Source organism: Castanea sativa, chromosome 11 (genome assembly GCF_040712315.1).
Source record: "Castanea sativa cultivar Marrone di Chiusa Pesio chromosome 11, ASM4071231v1".
In the NCBI taxonomy this organism is placed as follows: domain Eukaryota; kingdom Viridiplantae; phylum Streptophyta; class Magnoliopsida; order Fagales; family Fagaceae; genus Castanea; species Castanea sativa.
Window position 1 is genome coordinate 48,454,973 of NC_134023.1, and position 12,791 is coordinate 48,467,763.

Sequence of the window (12,791 nt, forward strand, 5' to 3'; positions counted from 1 at the left end):
GAGCACAACAAAATTACAAGTGATCTCACTTAAATGTAGACAAAATTAGGATTCTAATTTAAAATTGCAATTTGAGTTTCTCTCTGCTTCATCTATTATATATATAGATTGGCCTACATTATAAATTTATTTTATAAAAAAACTTTTTTTTCCCATATGAAATTATTGTTATGATCGTGGATAATATTTATTTGTAAGAGGAAGACTTAGGTATAGTACTTAGATGTTATTTCTTAGATTTTTCTTTTAAGATTTTGCCATGTGGATTTTTTCTCATGGGATGAAAGTGTATTTTTTAATTAAGTAACCACATGACTGAATCTTAAGAGAATAATCTAAAAAATAACACATAAAGTACTGTACTTAAGTTTTGTCTTATTATTAATATCGCTGCCTCTACCATAGCTCCCAGTCATGAATTAATGGAACCAGAGGTGTCCTGGGGTTTCCTATTACATCAAACTGAGCATATACACAAGAAAAAAATCTGGTACCACACACACAAAGAAAGCAATTAAGGATGTCACATCACAATGGCATCTGAATTATGAATAGGTGGGAAAAAAAAGAAGAAAAAAAAGAAGCAATATATAGCTTTGTTGTTTGTCAAAAAGCAATATAATCAACTTGACTTTATAGCTGGCGGTGGCCACCAAGAAGTTGGTATTCTTCTCTCTTTTCTTGAAGTAATAATGTGTAGGAATAAGAAAAAGTTACAATTACAAAATTTTTCACAATTTATTATTATAATTGTGATATGACAAAGTGTGATTAGTGAAAAAAATTATAAATCTATGTGTAAGTGATAATTAACAACTCATAATTTATCATATCAAAATTGTGGCGAAAAAAATTGTAGAATAACTTGTAGTCATAGAACTACTCTAAGAATAATTGTCATCAAATTTCCACTAAAAGACTTATCCCATAAATAAATAAATAAAATTTTCACTAAAGCAAGTAAATTAAAAAGTTGTTGTCAAAGGCCCTGTAGCTGAATTAGCACCTTCCAATATACAAAGTGCTTGGGGTGTAGGGGAGAAAGAGTTCGAGCTACGAGATTAGCAGCATGTTGTAATTATTTCTCAAAAAAAAAAAGTTGTTAAAAAAGCAAAATAAAGTGTAAAGCCATTAATTCCCATTACGAAACCTCCTACAACTTTCCTCAACTCTCCAACTCATACTAAAAGTTTTCCTCTTCAATTATTGTCTCTCTACTGTTTTTTTCTTCTCAAACTGAGCACACGGAAAGTTTTTTACCACCAATTGTCCAAGCCTATATTCGTCTCCTCGACCTTGACAACGTGATCCGCATACTCAAGGCTCTCTCTTTTATCTTATGCAATGCTTTGTGTGAATTTTTTTTTTTTTTTTTAAATTATATTTAGTTTGTGTTTCAACTTCGATTTGGATGATGAGAAAGTAGAGTGAAAGCGGAGCAACATAAAGATTTCATCCTGGATTTTGTGTTTCACTTTTGTTTTATAGTATCTGAATTTCTCCACTTATACCAACTGTGATTGTTAAATTACAAACGTTCTTTTCTCTTAATGCTATTCTTTTTCTCTACACCACCATCATCGTCTTTTCTCAATCTCTACACTACTATCATCATCTTTTCAACAGCCACTGACAATCTGTCTATTGATGAGAATATTGCGATTTGCAGTTGGTTTTTGTTAAACTTGAGTAGGTTACTTTTACTATTTGTTTCTAATACCAAGTTCAAAACATTAAACCTGTCACATCATGTTATCATGTTTTGATATTTATTCTCTGTTTAGGACTCTGGTATTTTAATGCCATAAACTTATTTTTGAGAGGCATCTTGAATTTCCTCTTTCAATTTGCTTGTAGTCTTACATTTTTTATGATTGTTGCGTTGATTGATGTTGATGATTGGATCACTAGGGTTCATGCGGACAGGTTTTTTGTGCTGGAAAATAGGCAAAAGAGGCTAGGAGTCACCGTGAGGGCAGAGTGCTAATCAAGATACAAAGTGCCCAGGTTTTTTTGTCTTGGTGCCTATATTAGTATTACATTGTTTTATTTTTTTATTTTCTAAAAGAAAGTAAAAGCTTTTTAATCAAACACAAATTGTGCAATACCAACATTGCCTCCCATTTAATGTTTGTTTTTCTTATATTTAATATGTGCTCTCTTTTTTTGTATGTTTTTTTAGGGGTCATATATCCACAATTTTGTAGGATTGTAATTCTATGTTGGAATCATCTATATATATATATATATATATAGCTTCAGGGAGTTAGAACCAATTCCCAACTCACCACACCTTGCTACACAGCCAAACAGGATTCGATTGTCAATGAGGAAGACGATCGTGAGCAATCCCCCCCATCCCCATCTGGAACTGATATGGAACAGCCTCCAGATCAGCAAGAAAAATCTCTGAACATCTTGGTCCTAAACAGAGAATTCGTTCCTGACCTAGAAGAGTTAGGTAAGGAGTTTAGTTCTGAGGAAAACAGGACTAAAAGAGAAGCTTACAAAGCCAATTATACCAGAGATCAAAAAGAAAAAGTATTTGAAGCATGGACGGCATTCATGAGGGAAATATCCCGTAATGTCCCCTTTTCATATACTTCGAAAGGTATTTTGGCCAGCGCAAGCAGTTTTGTGTCCTCACCAGAACCTAGACCATTGAAGGACCCAGTGAAATTAAGAAAGTTGTTAAGATTAGTCATCTACCCCTACCAATCACAACAGTCTCAGTTATCCTAAGAGCAAAACAGCTTTAGAAATCATGGCACAAAAGCCTGAAGAGTTAGCAAAGAAGAAACTAGCCATTCCTTCACCAAAATCTACAAGTCAGCTTAAGGTCTTGAAAATCCACACAACCTCTAGCAGTTCCTCCTCTGACACGGATGATGAACCCCTAGAAGCCAAATGGAAACGCCTAAGAATGAACAGACTTGATAGACGTGCTAGCAATGCCCATCGACCTATTTCCAAATCTTATAAAAGATCTAAGAAGCCTGAAAAACATGTCCCTCCTAAGCCTGGAAAATGTTATGGTTGCGGCAAGCGTGACCATCTCAAGAAAGATTGTAACACCAAATCCTCTCACATAAAAACAGGTGGCCCCATTGAAAAGCCTCAGGAGCCTAGCCCAACCCAACAACCTTTGGTACAAGAACCAAGTAAAACTGAACCCAGTAACCTTCAACCCAAGGTAGATTTGGACCGATCTCACAACAAGATTGTCCTGTCCAGGAAGGAAGTTAAGATCAACGACCTTCAAAGAGAAACCAAGGAAACCGGGTATGAAATTGGGACCTTAAAGCAAAGTCTTAAAACCCTCCAGGAAACTCAACCCTTGGAAAACACTTCTTATCAAAGCAACAAGAAAGATTCCTCTGATAATGAAGTTAGCCAAACTGTTGACCCTATAGCTGATCTCATCCATGAACCCAGCAAAGAATTGTTTTTAGATGCTATCACTAGGATTAACTTCCATAAATGGCATTCTAAAGTCAGGATTGCCATTAGCAAAGATTTTGAATTCGAGGTCATAGCCTTAATTGATTCAGGTGCTGATCTCAATTGCATTCAAGAAGGAATCATTCCCTCCAAATACTTTAAAAAGTCTAGGGAACGATTGACATCCGCAAGTGGCGGAAAAATGCAGATTGAATTCAAACTTCCTAAAGCCCATGTTTGCCAAGATAACATGTGTTTCAAAACCACATTTGTTCTTGTCAAAAATATGACAGACAAGGTCATCTTAGGAAATCCCTTCATTTGCATCCTTTACCCTTTCACAGTAGATAGTAAAGGAATCACTACCCAACCCTTTGGCCAAACCATCAAGTTTAAGTTTATTAGTGGACTAGTGCCTAGAAACATTAGCACCATCCAAGCTGACACCGTCTCCAAAACCTTAAACCTGATTAGTGCCAAGTCCATACATCTTAAGTACCTTCAAGAGGAAATTAGATACAAGAAAGTTGAGGACCAACTAGCTTGTAAAACTCTCCAAGAAGAGATCAGAAAGTTTGAGGAAAAACTTAAGCAGGAAGTCTGCTCTGATCTACCCACAACCTTTTGGCATAGAAAGAGACACGAGGTAGCTCTCCCATATGTCAAAGATTTCAATGAAAAGGATATCCCTACCAAAGCTCGACCTATCCAAATGAACCAGGAGCTTATGGATACCTGCAGAGCAGAGATAGAGGACCTCCTTAAGAAAGGAATCATCAGGAAATCTAGATCACCATGGTCTTGCCCAACCTTTTATGTTCAGAAAAATGCTGAGATAGAGAGAGGTGTCCCTAGATTAGTTATCAACTACAAGCCCCTCAACAAAGTCTTAGAATGGGTAAGGTACCCAATTCCCAATAAAAAAGATTTAGTCAACAGGCTTTACAAAGCAGTTGTTTTCAGCAAATTTGATATGAAGAGTGAATTTTGGCAAATACAAATCAGAGAGCCCGATAGGTATAAAACAGCCTTTACCACGCCCTTTGGCCATTATGAATGGAATGTAATGCCTTTTGGTCTAAAAAATGCACCATCTGAATTCCAAAATATCATGAATGAGATTTTTAATCCTTTCTCCAGCCATGCCATTGTGTATATCGATGATGTACTCATTTTTTCAGAATCCTTAGAACAACATCAAAAGCACTTAAGAGCATTCCTCCATACCATCAAGCTCAATGGTCTTGTTATTTCAGCCCTTAAGATCAAACTTTTCCAAACTAGAGTTCGTTTCTTAGGATTTGATATTCACCATGGTGTAATCAAACCCATAGATAGAGCTATCCAGTTTGCAGATAAGTTTCCAGATGAAATCCTAGATAAAACCCAGCTTCAGAGATTTCTAAGTTCTCTCAACTACATCTCAGATTTCTATCAGAATCTCAGGCAACAATGCAAACTCCTTTTTGATAGACTTCGAACAAATCCATCCCCCTGGACTCCAGCCCATACTACAGTAGTCCAGCATATCAAACAATATGTCAAAACCCTTCCTTGTTTAGGAATTCCTGCTGACAATTCCTTCAAGATTGTCCAGACTGATGCCTCAAACATAGGCTATGGTGGCATCCTCCTCTAGCATGTTAGCCCCAATTCTCCTGAACAGATAGTCTGTTTCCATTCGGGAATTTGGACTCCCACTCAGATAAATTATAGTACTATTAAGAAAGAAATACTATCTATAGTACTATGCATCTCGAAATTTCAAAGTGATCTTTTAAATCAAAAGTTTTTAATCAGGATTGATTGTAAATCTGCAAAACACGTGTTGGAAAAAGATGTTCAAAACATTGCATCAAAACAAATTTTTGCAAGATGGCAAGCCATCCTTTCAATTTTTTACTTTGATTTAGAATTCATTGAAGGAAGCCTGAACAGCATCCCTGATTTCCTAACCCGTGAATTTTTGCAGAGTCACAACCAAGATGTCCGGGAAGAAACCCGTACAACAACCCCAACCCCCTAAATTGTCTAAACAGCAAAACCTTATTGGTACTAGCCAAGCACAGGGCTCAGAAAAACTTGTACCAATCACCCCTAGCCAAATTGTCCCAATATCACAAGCTAAAAGCCCTAGACAAGATACCCCTGCATCACCATCAAGCATTGCCAATCGTTAATTGGTTTCATCAATCCCAAAACCAAATTATGAAAGGCCACCATATGGTCAGCCCAGCTACAGCTCAGCCTTAGCCTCCCCAGCACCCAAAGCAATCAACCCTTATCAGATAGAAGAACACTTTAGCCTTATCCAAACTCAAAAGCCTTCTTCCTATCCAACCCAAAGAGGAGGATAGTCCTCTTATGTCAAGAAGACCTTTACCCAGCATATCTCTTATATTGAACCCCACCTAGTTCATATAACAGATCCCCTAGCCTTAGCCATGGAAGTTTTGCCACCAAACTGGCATTTCTTACCCAAACATCTAGAGAAAAATATCCAGTTCTATAAGAGCATCCTCTCTCAGGAAAAGTCTGCTCAAATAGAAAATATCTACAGCAAAGGGGACCCCCCAATAGTCCTCTATCACAAATTCATCATCACAGGTTTTATCAGCAGTAAAGAATGGGGACAGCATCCTTCCCTGTTAAGGATCCTCAAAAACTACAGATCTCCGTCAGGCTCAGTACTCCATTACTGCTATTATGACTACATGGATGCTTTTGAAAAAGTACTCTTCTTCCAGAACCAGAAATTTAACCATTCATGGTTCTTAATGTTCAGCAAAGATTTTGATAGCCAAACCCCCTCCTAGTTCCTTAAGTGGTGGGAAATGTTTGGATCCATCCCCCAGATCTTCCCAGAACCATTACAAGATGCTTTGAGGTACTTTGATTCAAGATGCAGTTCCTCTAGGCACAGATCCCAGTTCCCAGTAATCTTAATCTTCTCCCAGAGGTACAAGGTCCATTGGATCAGTATGTGGAAATATACAATTAACAGCAACCTCTTGGACCGGGAATTCTCAGTTAAATGGTGGGACAGCCTTAGGATTAATCCAATCATCAATCAGGTTTATAAGGATTATCCTCCCCCAGTTCAGAAACCCATTGCCCACAGGACAAGATCTCAGTCTAGCCTAGACTCTGTCCAGATTACTGGAAAATCTAGCAAAGAGTTAAAAGAATTAGCCCAGCAGCTAATAGCTCACTCACAACAGCTAGAATCAGAAGAACAGATCTCTCCCACTGCTTCTGAGGGATCAGTCAACCACGATCCACTGGAACCGTTCCAAGATTCCCAAGACCCTTATAGCGGGTATAACTTGGACAGCGATTAGAGGATATCCTGACAAAGCAAATCGGGATAAGATCACAGTCCGATTACTATTCAAAATCAGCAGCCACTGATATGAACAGTACCCGCATTATCAACAGTAGCCGCACCCAGCAGATTCCCCGACAGGTTACTATTTCAACAGTGACCGAATCCGGAAAAGCAAGGGGACAGTTCACTGTAGCATGAACAGTGAAAGTTTTACTGTTCACCGACACAATCATCCAGAGATCCTATTGCTTTCGGTGGAAACAAATTTCACCTCAGTAAAAGCAATTTACTCTCCGTAATTCTAGCAGTCTCCAACCAGCATCCAAGGCTCCCTTCAGCCTATTTAAGGAAGCCATTTCTTCATTCTGAGGCAGGTCCAATTTTGGAGAAACTTCAGCAACTCCAAAATTCCCTCCTCTTCCAGCCAAGAGTTTATCTTTCTCAGCTTTGCCTCCTCTTTACAACCCTTAGCATTGTAATCAGATGGCACTATCATATTTTCATATTTGTAATATTATGGCCTCAGCCGGCCTTTACCTGTATTATCCGCACATGGCCACAACCGGCCTTAGCTTGTAACTTACCCCTAAATCTCTCCTAGACGTAGGGAAAGGTGATCCTAGAGGTCTGGTTGAGCTACACTGGAATGCAGGTCTGTTTCTAAGGTAGATAGGCGACTGCCTACGGGGCTGATGTAGATCGGTTGGAGATCTAAACCGGGACATGTCCAGAGGTGGTTTACACTCATAGGGTTCCATGTGTCATGAGGGTTCCATGTGTCATGAGGGTTCCATGTGTCCTGATATTGAGCGTGAGAGCTTTGATAACTGTGCTGTCATAGAGATAGATGCTAAAATCTGGGAAACAGTTAAAATGGATGGTTTTGTTGCTAAGACTGGTTTCTATGGTTCCTAGGAGGCTGTCATCAAATCTGATGTGACGAGCATCTCTAAGGGCCATGAGGATTGAGCTGTTCAAACCTCTTCTGGTGAGTGGTTTCACTCCGACTTGGACTAATCCTATGTGTAGGAAGTTATGTCCTTTGTCTTTATGCTTCTGGATAGCTGAAGGGGATAACAAGTAGCACGTTTTGTACTCTTTGTTGATTCCATAGACTTGTTCTATGGTCTTAACATGGTAGTCTGTTTTGAAAGCTGTTTTCAAAGACCATGAAGACTTGTAGAATTGGTTGGTGGCTACTTTTGGGATATTCCAATCTCCTATGTCTAGATCTAGATCGGATAGCTCATAAGACTCCGAATTAAGTACTCCTACGTCTGCTGGGACATCAGGAATGGACGTGGGTTGAGAACATCTACTGCTGGTAGAAGAGTAACTTCTAAACAACCTATTCATGATTCTGGGGTTACAAATTTAAATCAACGATCACAACCTAGTCACCTTTATCCTCAAACTTCTGGATCTAACTTTAGATCTGAAGCAAAAATACAACTATGGGATAGGCACCTGATCTGTGAACTCCTACCTACCGAACTCTCCTCCAATAATGGGGATGATTCCTTTCTTAAGGAGGTCCTCTATCTCTGCTCTGCAGGTATCCATAAGCTCCTGGTTCATTTGGATAGGTCGAGCTTTGGTAGGGATATCCTTTTCATTGAAATCTTTGACATATGGGAGAGCTACCTCGTGTCTCTTTCTATGCTAAAAGGCTGTGGGTAGATCAGAGCAGACTTCTTGCTTAAGTTTTTCCTCAAACTTTCTGATCTCTTCTTGGAGAGTTTTACAAGCTAGTTGGTCCTCAACTTTCTTGTATCTAATTTCCTCTTGAAGGTACTTAAGATGTATGGACTTGGCACTAATCAGGTTTAAGGTTTTGGAGACAGTGTCAGCTTGGATGGTGCTAATGTTTCTAGATTTCCATGGTCTTGCCCAGCCTTTTATGTTTAGAAAAATGCTGAGATAGAGAGAGGTGTCCCTAGATTAGTTATCAACTACAAGCCCCTCAACAAAGTCTTAGAATGGGTAAGGTACCCAATTCCCAATAAAAAAGATTTAGTCAACAGGCTTTACAAAGCAGTTGTTTTCAGCAAATTTGATATGAAGAGTGGATTTTGGCAAATACAAATCAGAGAGCCCGATAGGTATAAAACAGCCTTTACCACGCCCTTTGGCTATTATGAATGGAATGTAATGCCTTTTGGTCTCAAAAATGCACCATCTGAAAAAGGGGGTAAGTTACAAGCTAAGGCCGGTTGTGGCCACGTGCGGATAATACAGGTAAAGGCCGGCTGAGGCCATAATATTACAAATATGAAAATATGATAGTGCCATCTGATTACAATGCTAAGGGTTGTAAAGAGGAGGCAAAGCTGAGAAAGATAAACTCTTGGCTGGAAGAGGAGGGAATTTTGGAGTTGCTGAAGTTTCTCCAAAATTGGACCTGCCTCAGAATAAAGAAATGGCTTCCTTAAATAGGCTGGAGGGAGCCTTGGATGCTGGCTGGAGACTGCTGGAATTACGGAGAGTAAATTGCTTTTACTGAGGTGAAAGTTGTTTCCACCGAAAGCAATAGGATCTCTGGATGATTGTGTCGGTGAACAGTAAAACTTTCACTGTTCATGCTACAGTGAACTGTCCCCTTGCTTTTCCGGATTCGGTCACTGTTGAAATAGTAACCTGTCGGGGAATCTGCTGGGTGCGGCTACTGTTGATAATGCGGGTACTGTTCATATTAGTGGCTGCTGATTTTGAATAGTAACCGGACTGTGATCTTATCCCGATTTGCTTTGTTAGGATATCCTCTAATCGCTGTCCAAGTTATACCCGCTATAAGGGTCTTGGGAATCTTGGAACGGGTCCAGTAGATCGTGGTTGACTGATCCCTCAGAAGCAGTGGGAGAGACCTGTTCTTCTGATTCTAACTGTTGTGAGTGAGCTATCAGCTGCTAGGCTAATTCTTTCAACTCTTTGCTAGATTTTCCGGTAATCTGGACAGAGTCTAGGCTAGACTGAGATTTTGTCCCGTGGGCAATGGGTTTCTGAATTGGGGGAGGATAATCCTTATAAACCTGATTGATGATTGGATTAATCCTGAGGCTGTCCCACCATTTAACTGAGAATTCCCGGTCCAAGAGGTTGCTGTTAATTGTATATTTCCACATACTGATCCAATGGACCTTGTACCTCTGGGAGAAGATTAAGATTACTGGGAACTGGGATCTGTGCCTAGAGGAACTGCATCTTGAATCAAAGTACCTCAAAGCATCTTGTAATGGTTCTGGGAAGATCTGGGGGATGGATCCAAACATTTCCCACCACTTAAGGAACTAGGAGGGGGTTTGGCTATCAAAATCTTTGCTGAACATTAAGAACCATGAATGGTTAAATTTCTGGTTCTGGAAGAAGAGTACTTTTTCAAAAGCATCCATGTAGTCATAATAGCAGTAATGGAGTACTGAGCCTGACGGAGATCTGTAGTTTTTGAGGATCCTTAACTGGGAAGGATGCTGTCCCCATTCTTTACTACTGATAAAACTTGTGATGATGAATTTGTGATAGAGGACTATTGGGGGGTCCCCTTTGCTGTAGATATTTTCTATTTGAGCAGACTTTTCCTGAGAGAGGATGCTCTTATAGAATTGGATATTTTTCTCTGAATGTTTGGGTAAGAAATGCCAGTTTGGTGGCAAAACTTCCATGGCTAAGGCTAGGGGATCTGTTATATGAACTAGGTGGGGTTCAATATAAGAGATATGCTGGGTAAAGGTCTTCTTGACATAAGAGGACTGTCCTCCTCTTTGGGTTGGATAGGAAGAAGGCTTTTGAGTTTGGATAAGGCTAAAGTGTTCTTCTATCTGATAAGGGTTGATTGCTTTGGGTGCTGGGGAGGCTAAGGCTGAGCTGTAGCTGGGCTGACCATATGGTGGCCTTTCATAATTTGGTTTTGGGATTGATGAAACCAAATAACGATTGGCAATGCTTAATGGTGATGCAGGGGTATCCTGTCTAGGGCTTTTAGCTTGTGATATTGGGACAATTTGGCTAGGGGTGATTGGTACAAGTTTTTCTAAGCCCTGTGCTTGGCTAGTACCAATAAGGTTTAGCTGTTTAGACAATTTAGGGGGTTGGGGTTGTTGTACGGGTTTCTTCCCGGACATCTTGGTTGTGACTCTGCAAAAATTCACGGGTTAGGAAATCAGGGATGCTGTTCTGGCTTCCTTCAATGAATTCTAAATCAAAGTCAAAAATTGAAAGGATGGCTTGCCATCTTGCAAAAATTTGTTTTGATGCAATGTTTTGAACATCTTTTTCCAACACGTGTTTTGCAGATTTACAATCAATCCTGATTAAAAACTTTTGATTTAAAAGATCACTTTGAAATTTCGAGATGCATAGTACTATAGATAGTATTTCTTTCTTAATAGTACTATAATTTATCTGAGTGGGAGTCCAAATTCTCGAATGGAAACAGACTATCTGTTCGGGAGAATTGGGGCTAACACGCTGGAGGAAGATGCCACCATAGCCTATGTTTGAGGCATCAGTCTGGACAATCTTGAAGGAATTGTCAGCAGGAATTCCTAAACAAGGAAGGGTTTTGACATATTGTTTGATATGCTGGACTACTGTAGTATGGGCTGGAGTCCAAGGGGATGGATTTGTTCGAAGTCTATCAAAAAGGAGTTTGCATTGTTGCCTGAGATTCTGATAGAAATCTGAGATGTAGTTGAGAGAACCTAGAAATCTCTGAAGCTGGGTTTTATCTAGGATTTCATCTGGAAACTTATCTGCAAACTGGATAGCTCTATCTATGGGTTTGATTACACCATGGTGAATATCAAATCCTAAGAAACGAACTCTAGTTTGGAAAAGTTTGATCTTAGGGGCTGAAATAACAAAACCATTGAGCTTGATGATATGGAGGAATGCTCTTAAGTGCTTCTGATGTTGTTCTAAGGATTCTGAAAAAATGAGTACATCATCGATATACACAATGGCATGGCTGTATATATATATATATATATTAGTTATTATGACTATATTGATGCCTTTGAGAAAATTCTCTTCATTCAGAATCAGAATTACAATCATTCATGGTTCTTAATGTTTAGCAGAGACTTCTTCGGTTAGCTTCCCTCTTGGTTTCTCAAATGGTGGGAAATGTTTGGTTCAATCCCTCAGATTTTTCCAGAGCCTTTACAGGCTGCCCTGAGATACTTTGATTCAAGATATAAGACCTCAAGCCACCGCTCCCAATTTCCAGTAATTCTGCTTTTTTCCTAAAGATTCAGAATCCATTGGATTAGCAAGTGGGATTATAAGATTAATGCCAATCTCTTGGATAGAGAATTCTCAGTAAAGTGGTAGGACAATCTAAGGATTGAACAAATCATCAAGAAGTTTCTCTTCTACCAGTAGTAGATGTTCCCAACCATCATCCATCCCAGAGATACCAGCAGATGTAGGAATACTTAATTCAAAGTCCTATGAGTTATCCGATCTAGATCTAGACATAGGAGATTGGAATATCCTTAAAGTAGCCACCAACCAGATCTATAAATCTTCATGGTCTTGGAAGAGAGCCTTTAAGACAGATTACCATGTTAAGACCATAGAACAAGTTTATGGTATAAACAAGGAGTACGAAACGTGCTACTTGTTATCCCGTTCAGCCATTCAAGCACATAGGGACAAAGGTCATAACTTCCTACACATAGGTTTAGTCTAAGTAGGAGTTAAACCACTCATCAGAAGAGGTTTGAATAACTCAATCCTCATGGCCCTTAGAGATGCTCGTCACATCAGATTCAATGACAGCCTCTTAGGAGCCATAGAAACTAGCCTTAGTAACGGACCAGTCCATTTTGACTGTTTCCCAGATTTTACTATCCACATCCATGATAAGAATGTTATCAAAGCCCTCACACGCAGGGAACTAGTTAGATCGCCTTGATATACAGAGTATACTACAAGTGTATGAGAACAAACATGAATGTCGGAGCACTTGACAAAAGGGAAAGAGGTGAGACAACCCTCATCCAAACCACTGACCCTAGTACCA

General features: G+C 39.3%; 1 long non-coding RNA gene across 1 annotated transcript in view; it reads left to right on the top strand.

The window, feature by feature from the left end:
* The window catches only part of LOC142617714 (uncharacterized), a 44,814-nt gene that overhangs the window by 3,733 nt on the left and 28,290 nt on the right, over positions 1-12,791 (top strand). The window contains exon 2 of the long non-coding RNA XR_012841028.1: positions 1,912-2,007. This is a non-coding gene — a long non-coding RNA (uncharacterized LOC142617714). The remainder of the gene's footprint in view (positions 1-1,911; positions 2,008-12,791) is intronic.